This window comes from Sorex araneus, chromosome 6 (assembly GCF_027595985.1).
Source record: "Sorex araneus isolate mSorAra2 chromosome 6, mSorAra2.pri, whole genome shotgun sequence".
Taxonomy (NCBI): Eukaryota; Metazoa; Chordata; class Mammalia; order Eulipotyphla; family Soricidae; genus Sorex; species Sorex araneus.
The window spans coordinates 72,974,840-72,990,513 of NC_073307.1; positions in this window are offsets into that span (position 1 = coordinate 72,974,840).

A 15,674-nucleotide genomic window follows, 5' to 3' on the forward strand; every position below is an offset into this window, starting at 1 on the left:
ATTAGTTCTGTCAATTTTTGGTCATGACTTTGGGCAAGTTGTTTACCTTATGATGGTGGCTAATGGCATAAGAGGTCACTTTCAAGCTTCAGAGTCTTTGGGGAGTTAAATTCAAATGATGTCACAGTCATCATCTTGGAGCAACTCCAATGTGGTCCCAAAAGAAGCCAAATGTTGCTGATTATTAAGATTGGTTGTGGAAAATTATTTCCCCTAGAATTTTATACTAAAAATACAGGAATAGAGAATACAACCATCAGGTTAACATATAGTCTTGAAATTTACATCTCACTCAGCAGAATAAGACACAGACTCTGAGTAAAGAGAGTGAAGGAAAAAATGCTGATTTCCCATTTTGATCTTCATCCCAATTTTCCATTAATTTTTTGACTTATCTATTTCTGATAAGTCACCACCAGATGCTGTACTATTTAAGGAATAATCTTTTATTTATCAGGCTTTACACTATCAAATGGAATAGAAGCAATCCTCTTCTTTCAGGTGACACACTGCAGGCTCCCTTCCTCTAGGCACAGGAGGCCAGAATGAGGCATTTCCTTTATCTGGACATGGGCACATATGGAAAACTTGAAAGTACTTTGCCAATCAAGAGCATATAGACTTTCCTCTGCCCTTCACTACCTTGGACTGTCTTATATGCAGCCAAAAGCAGAAGCAGAGCTAAATACATGAATGATTAAGCATATGAATTTGGTAGACAAATTAATTAGGGGCAGTTATATGCCATACTTTGCTTTAAAACTTCAGGAAAGTAAGACTTAAATTTGACCAATAAGAAGTTAACTGAAATTTAAAGCTATGTTTCTTCTTATCCCAAGACCATCACCAGCTACTTATATAGCCTTAATTCACTTTCTATTTATCTTTCATGAACACTTATCAGCAATGTGATAATTATGATGTAATAATTACATGGGACATCGACTTTTAAATATTTATATGTTCTACTAGAATATACACTCTATGAGTACAGGAATCATGCAAACCACAAATGACTGCAACGGACACATTCTAGACAATCTCTGAACCTTGTAGATATAGCCTGCTTCATAGAGCTTCCTTTCTTATTCAGGAATGTGAACAAAGCCTTTTATTGTCCACTTAATAAGGTGCCAAGGTGATATGCTCCCAGTGAGGGACCATATAATGAGGATCTATGCAGGATATCTGCATTCTGCAGCATGAAAGATTTTGAGATTGAAACACTCTTGAAATATTCTAGAAACATTAAGGAAACCCTGATGTAAAGTTATGGAATACAAGACCTCTAGAGAAAAGGCAGCTTCTGTGACTATTACTTTGATTTGGGAAGCTATTTTTAAGCAGAATAATGACATGATCTGATTAACATTTTGAGGATTTCCTAGTAGTCATTCGAACAAACTTTTATAAAGGCCTAAAAAAAAAAAAGGGATTATCTGCTATTGCACTTATATTGTTGATCTATTTCTGCTGGACATAACTATTTCACACTTAAACTCTCTCACCTAGGGAAAGAGCATTTGAGGCTTTATGCGGAGCATAAAATAATCTGTAAACAATAAATGGCTACAGGGAATATTTCTGTGCAGGACAGCAGAAGTGCTGATTAAGGCCTGTGAGAGCAAATGAATTACATAACCTTAAAAAATAAAGAACTAACTTATTTACACTTAGTGGGAAATTTATTTATTTGTATATCATAGTGAAGCAAGATATATTTAAAAAAATATTTTCTGACAATTTGCCATAAACATTTCTTAACACTACACTGTTGTTGGTGCTGCTTCCTTTGCCTAAAATGTCTCCTTTTGGATTTTTAATAATTGAATCACTGAGATATAGTTACAAAGATATTATGATTGAGTTTCAGTCATACAATGATCGAACACCCAACCCCACACCAGTGTACATTTTTCACCACCAATATTTCCAGTATCCCTACCAAGCCCCCACCCCACCTAACCCCTTGACTCTGTAAAAGACTCTTTCATTCTTACTTTTGGACATTTTGGTTTGCAATATGATACTGAGAGGTCATCATGTTTGGTCCTTTGTCTACTTTCATCACACATCTCCCATCCCGAGCGATTCCTCCAATCATCATTGACTTCATGATCCCTTCTCCATCCCAAATGCTTTCTCTCCCAACCCATGAAGCAGGCTTCCAACCATAAGGCAATCCTCCTGGCACTTGTCTCTGCTGACTTTGGGTATTAGTCTCATACTACGTTATTTCATATTCCACATGTGAGTGGAGTCATTCTATGTCTGTCCCTCTATTTCTGACTCATTTCACTTAGCATGATACAATGTCCATCCACTTATAAAAAAATTTTATGACCTCATCTTTTCTAATAGCTGCATAGTTTACCATTTTGCAGATCTACCATAGTTTCTTTAACCAGTTATCTCTTCTCAGGCACTTGGGTTTTTTCCACATTCTGACTATTGTGAACAGTACTCCAACAAACATACAAATGCAGATGGTATTTCTACTGTGCTTTATTTGCATCTCTGGGATATATGGACTGGAGCGATAGCACAGCGGGTAGGGCGTTTGCCTTGCATACAGCCGACCCAGGTTCAATTCCTCCATTACTCTTGGAGAGCTTGGCAAGCTACTGAGAGTATTCTGCCTGCACTGCAGATCCTGGCAAGCTCCCCGTGGCATATTCTATATGCCAAAAGCAGTAACAACAAGTCTCACAATGGAGATCTTACTGGTGCCCGTTTGAGCAAATTAATGAAAAACCGGACAACAGTTCTACAATGCTTGGATATATTCCCAGAAGTAGTATTGCTGGGTGATATGGAAAGTCAATTTCTAGATTTTTGAGGAATGTCCATCATATTTTCCAAAATGGCTGGACCAGTTGGCATTCCCACCAACAATGAATGAGAGTCCCTTTCTCCCTGCATCTGTGCCAACACTGGTTGCTCTTGTTCTTTTTGATGTGTGCCAGTCTATGTGGTGTAAGATGATATCTCATTGTTTTAATTTGCATCTCCCTGATGATTAGCAATGTAGAGCATTTTTTCCGTGTGCTTTTTGGCTATTGGTATTTCTTCTTTGAGAAAGTTCCCATTAATTTCTTCTCCCCATTTTTTGATGGGATTGCTGTTTTTTTCTTGTATAGTTCTACCAATATCTTGTATATCTTAGATATTAAACCCTTATCTGATGGGTATTTGATAAATAATTTTTCACATTCTGTGGGCTCTCCGTATTCTGCTAACTTATTTTTGAAGTGCAAAAGCTTCTTAGTTTAATGTAGCCCCCATTTATTTGTCTTTGCTTCCACTTGCTTGGTCACCTCCTAATGGATTCAGGTCTTATATTGAGGTATTTAATCCATTTTGATTTGACTTTTATTTTTGGGATATGAAAAAACGTAGTATTAGATTAACACCCAAGGGCAGTTGAAAAAAGGCCAAGGAAGTTTGATCCATTGTTAGAAGCCTACCTCAAGGGCTGAGGAGGTGCAGTTGGGATAGAGAAGGGACCATAGAGGAGGTGCAGTTGGGATAGAGAAGAGACCATAGAGGCAGGCTGGGGAGGGTATGGCAGTAGGGATACTAGGATATTGGTGATGGTAAGTGTACTCTTGTGGATGCATCAATTGTTGGAATATTGTATGACTGAAATCTGATCATGAAAGCTTTGTAGCTGTATTTCACAGTGATTCAATTGAAAAAGGATATTAAAAAACAAAAAACAACAGCAGCAACTACTAATCAACCACTCAAACAAAAAACCCAAAGCAGAAAACATATGATTATTTCCAAGCTTTCATTATTCTTTCATGCTGAGGCAACATCAATTATCACATGCTAGACTCTTCATGGGGGTTATATGTTCATATGCGTTTTATTACTGAAAGCTTGAGAATAATGTCGGGGGTTATTGCAATATATTTTTGTTACAGAATTATAAAAAAATCAGAGGTTATTTTTTTCAGAATAACTTAGCCCATGACTAGCTGTGATCTTAGGGAGTATTTAACTTCTCTGAGCCTTGGGTTTTACCGTTGTAAATCTGAGAGTAACAGTTTCATCTCACTACACTATTGTGAGGATTGAATATGATGTTTTGTGGTGGAAGTTAAAAAAATTCCAATGTTGTTCATTCTAGATCAATTTGGAGCTCATCAAAGACTGATTATTATTCTATTTCCTTCTATTAAAATCTCTGTGAATGAGAAGCAAGTTATTTTTTTTACTGCTATCCTAAACTGAACTTCCTATGGTCAGAAAAGATACTCTTAGAATCAATTTCTTCACCTCTTAAATTTCAGACTACTCAAGGATCTTGTTTTTATTAAAGAACAGTGATTTGCAAAATTATCAGTGAATTTTTAGACACATAGTATTTCAACAACAATTCCACCAGCTGTAGCGCCTTCCCTTCACCAAGTATTCCTGCATTCTCTCTCTAAATCGGTCTAAGCTCTGTCTCTTCCTGTCAACAAAATTTCAGGAAGAGTTGCTGCTTAGATCTAGTTTTAAGTTTTGTTATGTCTGTGTTTTGTATAGATCTCTTCAGGTGATTCTGAAATAAAGATCAGGAAGTAGAAACAGGGTGGGAATTAATGGAAAGAAAGAGAACAAGATAGTAGGACTGGGACCCTGTGCCACTGGGAGCAAGTTCCAAAAATATTGTTTACTTCTTATGTTAGGACAGAATGTGAGCTTATCTAAGCTCACATCTGTCATACTTACATTATAATTTTGTATGTGCTGAGAGGAGCATGGGTTTATCTTTGCTCCAGGAAATAGTTCAGTAGAAAACAGTAATAGAATCAGTGGGTAAGGACTGAAATTGTCTACAGCCATTCAGAGAGGATACCAGGATACATGGGAAGTTCTTCTTAGGGAGAAGGTACATGAGCATCAAATTTTTGAATTAAAACATACCTGTTAAATCAATTGACAGCACTGAAAGTTGGTAGAAGGTAGTAGTAACAAATCTCTCCATATCAGATCACTGTCCTGCATGCCTAAGAAGGCTGATTATCCAAAATAAGATTCTCTTCTTGACCAGGTAAAAAACACTTACAGTTTTTTCCCTGGTGCACAAAACTACACGAAACTATGTTCCTTTATCTTTTCCACCTCTTTTTTACTTGTTGGCTTTTCTTTGTTCTTTCGGCCATAAAATTTAGCAGATATTTGACATTTGAGGATTTAACATCAAGGGTTTCTTTAATATGAACAGTATCCCAAGAATGAATGGTAAAATGTAGTATATCATCTTGCTAAGGTATGAAAATGCATGGCTTACTAAGTGATAAAAGAGCAAACGTTAGTGAACTCTGTCATCTGTACAGTCTTTGCATTTTATTATTGCATTTTCCTATCATTCATAAAATAAATACTTTTTTAAAAATCCAATTCTTCCTATGTTTTTGGATGCCAGCTTGGAGAAATAATAATAAATGAAAAGTGTGGTAAAGGAAGAAAAATGTACCAATTAATTTTGTGCAGTTATATTTTTATATTTGCTATCCTACCTCAACAGGCAAAGAAGAGTAGCTAAATATTTTTCTAAAATATTCCTTCCTGTGTATTATGTATTCATGTTCTGTCTTTGAAATTTATTTAACTTATTTTATGAGAGTTACATGAAAACTTAAATTTATATGAGAGATAAATTAACTCTTCACAAGATATTTAGGTGGAGAATTTTAGCTCTCTGAGACCTCATAAGTAAATCCCAACAGGCCTCAGCAGATTTGTTTGTTTGCTTTAAATAGGGATCATTCCAAGCTACATCCCAGGGTCATTTCTGCCAATGCTGTCAGTAGTTGTAGGTTTGCGTAGGGTTCATGCAGAGCGAAGAATTGAACTCACATATAAACTTTACCACTTTTAGTGTACTGTTGCTCCAGAAGGGTGCTTTTAAAAATTTTCACTTGAGGGTTCATTCTACTTCAGTGTGAAGTACAAATGGCACCTAACTTTATTGTTTATTTCCTTCACCTTAGTTCAGAAACCTCCAGAGCCACACAAAATGGTGCGGAGGCAGGGACATCTTGCTATGCCTGGAGCAATGTGGTACTGAGGATAAAATTGGGTCAGCTGAATGCAAGGTATGAACCTTAACCTCTGTATTATTTCTCGCCCAACATTGAAAAACCCCTCCATATTTTAGTGCTCCTTTTGTGTCAGCATGTCCCAGCGGGGGCTCCAGTGGTGTGTTTCTGAATATGTCTAGGCCAGACATTGCTAAAAGATCACAGAACTCCTTTGTGCAGAGTCCATATATAACTCTTTTGTTTTCTTGGCACCTTTTCTCAGGCAAGTACTTCTATTTATAGACTTTATTGGCCATCTTTGGTGGGCTGAGTATATATAGTAATATCTTTTCTTCAATGTTTTCAGGTTTTGTGATCCTAAATTTTATGATTCAAGAATAATCACCAAATTTGTTTTAGCTCTGTTGATGTGTATATGATTATTTGGTTGGAAGAAAATGTTGCAAGACAGTAAAATGTATTTTGGAAATTTTCATATTATTATATAATTAATTTATTTAATTTTTAAAGTTTTATTTTATTTTTATATAGTTAGCACAGCGGTAGGGCATTCGCCTTTCACGCGGCTGACCCGTGTTTTATTCCTCTGCCCCTCTCGGAGAGCCTGGCAAGCTACTGAGAGTATTGCGCCCACATGGCAGAGCCTGACAAGCTACCCGTGGCATATTGGATATGCCAAAAACAGTAGCAATAAGTCTCTAAATGAGAGATGTTACTGGTGCCTGCTTAAATAAATTGATGAGCAACGGGATGACAGTGACAGTGACAGTGTTTACAGTAATTCATTACATTTAATATTCAAGCACCAATCCTACCACCATGTACCTTCCCACCACCATAAGAGGAAAGTGTGTGAAGATTGTTGGATTTTATCCTGGAGCCATTTAAGCCCTTTATAAGAGATCACAAGCATATATGTTAGACCCAAACAAATGTGTGCTATTTTTGATACATCAGTGGGCTAGAGTATGAGAGGTCATGCGGGCACAAATGTAGCTGCGTGCTCCAAGAATTCTGAAATTTAGAATATGATTATAGACAGATTGACTCATAGGTAAGGTCTATGTAGCTCTTTCCTTGGCCTTGATGAGATTACATGGTGCCAGGGTGTGGCTGTCAAGTTGGGCTGAGGAGGCCCAGTCCTATTCCAAGCAGGTTTTCCTGCATAGCTGGGATTTCCTGCAGGTTCTCTTGTGGGTGAGGCTCCCCCAAGCCTATGGAGGGCCACCCAGAGCATGGCAGTAGTTGAATTATGGAGGGCTGACTGCCTGGGTTCTGCTGGGGTGGGGAGGGAAACTCAACCCATCCCCTTCTGAGTTGTCCCAGTGAATACAGCCTGGAATGGGGTCAGGACATTCTATGTCGCTCTCTTCCGGGAGATTTATTTCAGTCTCTGGATGTTGACTGCTGATGAGATTACATGGCGCCAGAGGCAGTTTGTCTGTTATATAATTTAACACAATTTCAGAAATGAAAAAAATTTCTGAGAATATTCCGGGTTACTGACATTCGGTATTGAGAGAATTTTAAGTTTGTAAAATAAATGCAAAAACAACGGAAAGAAAAATCTTGGCTGTTCTTTGGGGACAAAACTAATTAACACTAGATAAACTAGGGATATCTGTAGGCAACTGCAAAAGCCTTATTTATGTAAACTCCACATCAAGTGTCAATATAAATTTAGTTGAACTCTGAAATTTCCAAACCTAGCAGAGAAGCTTTTGTGTACAAAGTCTGATGTTGAGTGTCAAGGGAAATGAAGGGAAGGTAAGACGTGAGAAAGCAAGGTGAGAAGTGGCGTATAAGTAAATGGCTTAAAAATAAACTGGTTAGAATACTAGGTTCTGCATTTTTTTGCCATAAGATCTTGAAATACATTTTTTGATAATGCATATCTGAAACTAATAATTGCCAAGACCCGACTAGGCCTGGGGTAGATACTAAATATAAATTTGGTGAAACTTTGAATATTTTTAAATGAAATCATTAAACCACACATAAGTATTTAATATACACTTCTAGTAAGGAATCTGTGGAAATATCAACACAAGAGGAAAATGAACTTGGAAAATAAAGTTGATCTGTGAAAGATACATATGAATCAGTGGATAATCTAATTGAAAAGTCATCAGGAGACTAATCAGAAATTAAGAAAATAGAATCTATAAAATAATTTTTATTTGGGGAAGATAATTCTACTACTGGTATCACTTGTGTCACCTGTAGATCTGTTGATCTTCGATTTGCTCGAGTGGGCGCCAGTAATGTCTTCATTTGTCCCTGTCGGGAGCTAGTGCAGCCCAATGATATCTGCTTGCTCCAGGAACAGGGAGAGCCTCAAATCATTCAGTTAGGGATTTGACGAAGAAATCTGACTATCTAGTTGGTGGGCGGCCACGAGGTCTTCTGACATCCTGTGGAATCCAGTTGTTAACAGCTCTAGTCCAGCGGTCGTCTCTGAATCGCATTACATGACTGGCACATCTGATTTTTGATGCCTTGGCAAACGAGACAGCATCCCTGATTTTTGACCGTCGATGGAGGTCAGAACTCCGGATTCCTTCTCTCACTTGAGTGAGACATGATATTCCCAGCATAACTCTTTCGATTCCTCTTTGGGATACCCTAATATCATTCTCATCCTGCTTGCGTAGGGCCCAGGTCTCTGAGGCATATGTTAGTGCAGGAAGAACGGTGGAATCGAAAAGATGTGTCCGGAGTTGGAGGTTCTTCATTCTCTCTTTTTTTTCAAATTTATTAATTATTTATTACTTCAGTGAACATTTATGAAAAATCAAGTATGAAGCAGGTGCAGATATGAAAACTGTGAGACAGACTGAAATAATTTCCTCCAAGAATCTAGTAGAGAAGCACAATATAAAATAAATGCATAAATGCATAATATTGGATGAGACAAGGTGGAAAGCCCAGTTCAATTCAATGAGCTCCAGCTGAGCAGGACCACTCTTTTAAAAATTTCAAAAATTTTTTTGTAGTGAGTCACAGTGAGGGTACAGTTACAGATTCACACCTTTACGTGCTTGTTTTTCCCTCATGCAATGCTCAAGAGCCCATCCCTCCACCAGTGTCCATTCTCCACCACCAATGAACCCAATATCCATCCCATCCCCCGATCCCATCCCCTGCCCCACCCCGCCTCTGTGGCAGGGCATTCCAATTTGTTCTCTCTCTCTCTCCCCTTTGGGGTGTTGTGGTTTGCAGTAGGGGGACTGAGTGGCCATTGTGTTCAGTCTCTAGTCTACTTTCAACACGTATCTCCCTCCCCGCTCAGGATCTCCAATCACATTTTACTTGGTGTTCCCTTCTCTATCTGGGATGACTTTCCCCCAGCGTATGAGGCCAGCCAGCTTCTAAGCTATGGAGCCAACCTCCTGGTATTATATACTACTATTCTTTGGTATTAGTCTCCTACTCTGTTGTTTTATATTCCACAGATGAGTGCAATCTTTCTATGCCTGTCCCTCTCTTTCTGACTCATTTCACTTAGCATGATACTTTCCATGTTGATCCACTTATATGCAAAGTTCATGACTTCATCTTTTCTAACAGCTGCATAGTATTCCATTGTATAGATGTACCAAAGTTTCTTTAACCAGTCATCTGTTCTTGGGCACTCGGGTTTTTTTCCAGATTCTGGCTATTGTAAACAGTGCCGCGATGAACATATAAGTGCAGATGTCATTTCGACTATCCTTTTTTGTTTCTCCGGGATATATTCCCAGAAGTGGTATTGCTGGATCAAATGGAAGCTCAATTTCTAATTTTTTGAGAAGTGTCCATATTGTTTTCAAAGGGGTTGGACCAGTCGGCATTCTCACCAGCAGTGTAGAAAGGTCCCTTTCTCTCCACATCCTCTCCAACAGCGGTTGCTTTTGTTCTTTTAGATGTGTGCCATTCTCTGTGGTGTGAGGTGGTATCTCATGGTAGTTTTGATCTGCATCTCCCTGATGATTAGTGATGTAGAGCATTTTTTCATGTGCCTTTCGGCCATTCGTATCTCTTCCTTGGTAAAATTTCTGTTCATTTCTTCGACCCATTTTCTGATGGGGTTGGATGTTTTCTTCTTATAGAGTTCAACCAGTGCTTTGTATACCCTTGATATCAATCCTTTATCGGATGGGTATTGGGTGAATATCCTTTCCCATTCTGTAGATTGCCTTTGGTTCTTCATTCTCTTAACCACCTTTTCGATGCTCTTAAATGCATTCCACGCTGCTCTCTTCCTCCTGCGCAATTCCGGCACCAAGTCGTTCCTCATGTTGATTTCTCTACCCAGGTACACATAGCTGCTGCATTCGGAGATGATCGTTCCATTGAGAGCAAATGGAGTCTACTACTGGTAGAATTGTAAATCAGTGTCATCATTTTTAAGGGCTCTATGAATCTGTCAAAATTCCACTCAGCAATGTACTTTTCTCATTCAAGATAGCTATCCAAACATTTGTTTATTACTTATATTGTGCACAAAGTCCCTCGATGTAGCAGCAATTTCATGGTTCTATCATTTCTTTTGACTGAGTAATATTTTACTGTATATGTACCATAGTTTCTTTATCTACTCATCTATTCTTGGATACATGGGTTGCTCCCATATTTTGGCTACTGTGATAGTGCTGAGAGGAACATAGAGAGGCGTGCCAATTGTTTTTCTCCATTTTGTTATTCGACCTTTCGAGTATATTGCAGGAAATGGAGATGCTGGCTAAAATGAACTCAATTTCTGTATTTTTTTTAGGAATTCCCATATTGTTTTTGAGAATGGCTGGACTAGTCAACATTCCCACAAGCAGCAAATGAGGGTCTCCTTCTTCTGGCTTTACAGAACTGATTATTCTTGTTCTTTTTGATCTGTGATGTGAGATTACATCTTGTTGTTTTGATTTGCATCTCCCTGAATTGTGATGAGACCATTTTTCATGTCTTTGGCTATTTGTATTTCTTCTTTGAGGAAGTTTCTGTTTTTCTCTCCTGTTTTTTGATGGAATTGGATAACTTTTTTCCTAAAAAGTTATGCCAGTGTCACCACCCTCTCCTGCCATCTGCTGTCCCCAGAGCACAGAGCTTACTTCTCCAAACATTTGTATGGGCCCCTAGTATCACCCCTCGGATCTTCCCCTCACATCACACTCTTAAAATCTTCTCACCACAAACCACGTGGACAAGATAGTGGATGCAATAGCATTCACCCAAAGAAGTTACTCCATCTGCACCCCACATTTGTGTAAATAGTTAACCCAGTCCTCACATGTCTTTATCTATCAATAAGCTATGGTAACACTCAAAGATAGCAGCACTGCAAGGGCTAAAATATGCAACAACACAAGGGAACATATTCCAAAATGCCAAGATCGCAATGGTAAAGCATTTCAAAAACTGACCAGACTTAATGATTGAAGTTGTTAGCCCAGATGAATCAAACAGTAATAATAAGCTATATAACCTCTCAGATAAGGAATTTTGAATGGAACTGTTAAGGATGCATAAGGAGCTCAAAGAAACAATGAAACACACTGCCAATAAAATACAGGAGAATATGGAGAATATGAGAGCAGAAACAAGGAAAATGCAAACAAAAATATAAGCAGAAATGACAGGTCTGAAAAATCTAGTAAGTGAAATGAAAAATTCACCAGAAGGCCTCAGCAGTAGAGGAACAACGCTGAGGACAGGATCAGTGACCTCCAAGTTGAGCTGCAAAGATCTCTAAACAATTGCTGAAGATGGAAAAAAATCCTCAAAGTAAACCAACAGATTCAAGAGAAAAGCAGAATGAAACCAAGAGGGGTAACATAAGAATCATTGGAGTCCCAGAGGATAGGAAGAAAACCCTGATAAAGAGGCAACTGTCGAGTTACACAGGCGGGTGTGAGGGTGGGGGTGGGAGGCATACTGGGGTTTTTGGTGGTGGAATATGGGCACTGGTGAAGGGACGGGTGTTTGAACATTGTATAACTGAGACATAAGCCTGAGAACTTTGTAACTTTTCACATGGTGATTCAATAAAATAAATTAAAAATAAATAGATAAAAATATAAGCATTAAGCAACATCTAAAAAAAAAGAGGCAACTGTCAATTCATCATTGCTGAGAACTTCCAAGAGCTGAAGTGTCTGCACCCATATTCAGGAGGCCTGAAGAGTATCAGCTAGTAAGAACCGAAATAAAAATACTCCAAAACACATCCTAATCAGAATGACAAAAACAACAAAAATAGAAAAAATACTGAATGTAGCAAGATCAAAGAAGGAAATTGCTTATAAGGGAGAATCCTAAAGATTTACACCAGTCATATCTGATGAAACTCTCCAGGCCTGAAGACAGTGGAGGGGGATATAGCAAAAAAAACTCAATGAAATGAATGTCTCACCCAATACTTTACCCAACTAGACTCTTCAAGTATGAAGAAGCAATACACATCTGCACAGACAAACAACAAGTGAACTTCATAGACTCAAAACCAGGCAAAATTCTTAAAATGGGACATTTTAAGAAAAGACAAGCGAGCCCCACCCAGAGAAGCGCTCCCCGCGCCCCGTGCCCGCGGTTGTGGGCCCGCTGGGAACACCAAAGCCCCGCCTGGCAGGTCTCAGTCATTCGCCTGACCCCTCCCTCCCGTGGCAGACAGCTTAGGGGCGTGTCCTCTCATAGGGGGCGTGGCCTCAAAAGTGGGCGTGGCCTCATTCCAGAGCAGCGGCAGTTTTTTTTTATACCATTCCATGCATTGTCCTTTGGCCACAATTGACAGAACCCATTCAACTAAAGAACTCCCTCATCATCTTAGTCACTATATGTTAATAGTCAACTAACCTAGCCTATCCTAACTTCACGAAAACTGTCAGTGAACACATCGCGTTGCACAGAAAAGTCCTTTGTAAAAAGAGCATAGCCCCACATCTTTAGTTGAGGTCCCTCCCAAGCTAAGGACAGCTCCAGATTGTAAAGCCCATAACAACATGAAGAAACAGAGAAAATCCCCACCACCAGGAGAGAGCCAAGAAAATATCTCACTAACCTCAGCAGCGACCTCCCAGAAATACAACCTCCTCTCGGATAAAGAATTCAGAGAGGAAATTGTGAGGATGGTTCACGAACTCAAAGAAACTATGGAACGAACTTCTAATAAATTAAGGGAGGATATGGATGCAGCATTGGAACGGTCCACCAAGATAATCCAGGAAGAAATGAGAGCAGAAATTTCAAAGCTATGAACAGAAGTCACACAACTAAAAGAATCAATAGATGAAATAAAAAACTCCGTAGGAGCCCTCAATAGTAGAATGACTACAGCCGAAGACAGAATCAGTGAGCTTGAAGATGAGCTGCACAAAGCATATAGGCAACAACAAATAATGGCAAACGACCTCAAAATGGTTCTAGAACGAGTTAGAATCCTAGGGGATGACCTCAGGAGAAACAACATAAGAATCATGGGAGTGCCGGAACCACACGAAACCAATCTCAATGAAAAAAACACCATTAAAGACATCATTGCTAAAAAATTCCCAGAGCTAGAGAATGCGGACCTCCAGATCCAAGGAGTCCGAAGGGTGCCAGCTAAAAGGGACCCAAATAGAAAATCCCCAAGGCATATCATAGTCAGAATGATGGATGCCGTGGATAGAGACACAATACTGCAAGCAGCAAGATCAAAGAAAGAGATCATATACAAAGGCGCACCCCTTAGATTCACAGCAGACCTATCAGAAGAAACCCTCCAAACCCGAAGACAATGGTGGGATATAGTGGAAAAACTTCATGAAATGAATGTCTCACCAAGAATACTCTACCCTGCTAAACTCTCAGTTAAACTTGAAGGAACCATACACTATTTCACGGACAAGCAACAGCTCAGGAACTTCATAGACTCAAGACCAAACTTAAAAGAAGGACTCAAAGGGCTACTATAAGACAAGGAAAAAAACCTACAACAACAACAAACCCTACAGAAAAATGACACAAAATCCCATGATAATCATTTCTCTTAATGTTAACGGTCTAAATGCACCAATCAAGAGGCACAGAGTGGCAAAATGAATTCGGAAACTAAACCCAACTTTCTGCTGCCTATAAGAAACACATCTGAATAGTCAGAACAAACACAGACTCAAAATCAAAGGATGGAAAATAATCCTGCAAGCAAACAGCCCCCTCAAAAAAAAAAAAGCAGGGGTGACCATACTAGTATCCGATAGCATAGACTTCAGGCTGAAAAAGATCAGAAGGGACAGTGAAGGTCATTTTCTATTCATCAAGGGATATGTACAACAGGAAGAAATCACACTCCTAAACGTATATGCACCTAATGAACGACCAGCTAAATACTTAAAAGAACTCCTAACAGAATTTAAGGAGGACATAACTAGCACCACGACAGTAGATGGAGATTTCAACACTGCCTTATCACCTCTGGATAGATTGACAAGAACAACACTCAGCAAGGAAATGATGGCCCTGAAGGAAGAAATGGAGGAGACAGGGCTAATAGACCTATACAGGGCTATATACCCCAAAAAGAAAGAATTCACATTCTTTTCCAGCGCACACGGAACATTTTCCAAAATAGACCATGTTCTGGGCCACAAATTATACCTTAATAGAATTGGGAAGATAGAAATTGTATCAACTATCTTTTCAGACCATGATGCACTGAAGATGGAAGTTAATCATGCACAGACGCGGAGAACCAAATCAAACACTTGGAAATTAAACAACTCACTATTGAACAATGAGTGGGTCACGAAGGAAATCAAGGAGGAAATCAAGAGATACCTCGAAACAAAAGAAAATGAAGACACAAGCTACCAGAACCTATGGGATGCAGCTAAAGCTGTGTTAAGGGGAAAATTTATAGCTCTGCAAGCCTTCCTCAGAAAGGAAGAAAGGGCCTATATAGATAGCTTGACTCCGCAGATCAAGATCTTAGAAGAGGACCAGCAAAAAGAACCCAAACCAGATCGAAGGAAAGAAATAATAAAACTTAGAGCAGAAATTAACGACATGGAAACCCGAAAAACAATCCTAAAGATCAATGAAACAAAGAGCTGGTTCTTCGAGAAAATAAATAAGATTGATAAACCGCTAGCAAGACTCACAAAGAAAGAAAGAGAGAAAACCCTAATAAACCGAATCAAAAATGAAAAGGGGGACATCACAACAGAAACCAAGGAGATTCAAAGGATCATCAGAGACTACTTTGAAAGTCTGTATGCCACGAAACAAGAGAACCTAAAAGAAATGCACGAACTCCTTGACTCCTACAATCTCCCAAGACCGAGCCAAGAAGACGTGAAATACCTCAATAGGCCCATAAATATCAAGGAAATCGAAACTGTAATCAAAAGTCTCCCCAAAAACAAAAGCCCAGGTCCAGAGACGGATTCAGTGGCTAATTCTTCCAAACATTTAAAGATGACTTATTGCCAGTTCTCCTCAAGCTTTTCCAGGAAATTGAAAAGACAGGAACCCTTCCGAACAGTTTCTACGAGGCACATATCTCCCTAATACCAAAAGCAAACAAAGGCACCACTAACAAAGAAAACTATAGACCAATATCCTTGATGAACACCGATGCGAAGATCCTCAACAAAATACTAGCAAATAGAATCCAACAACTCA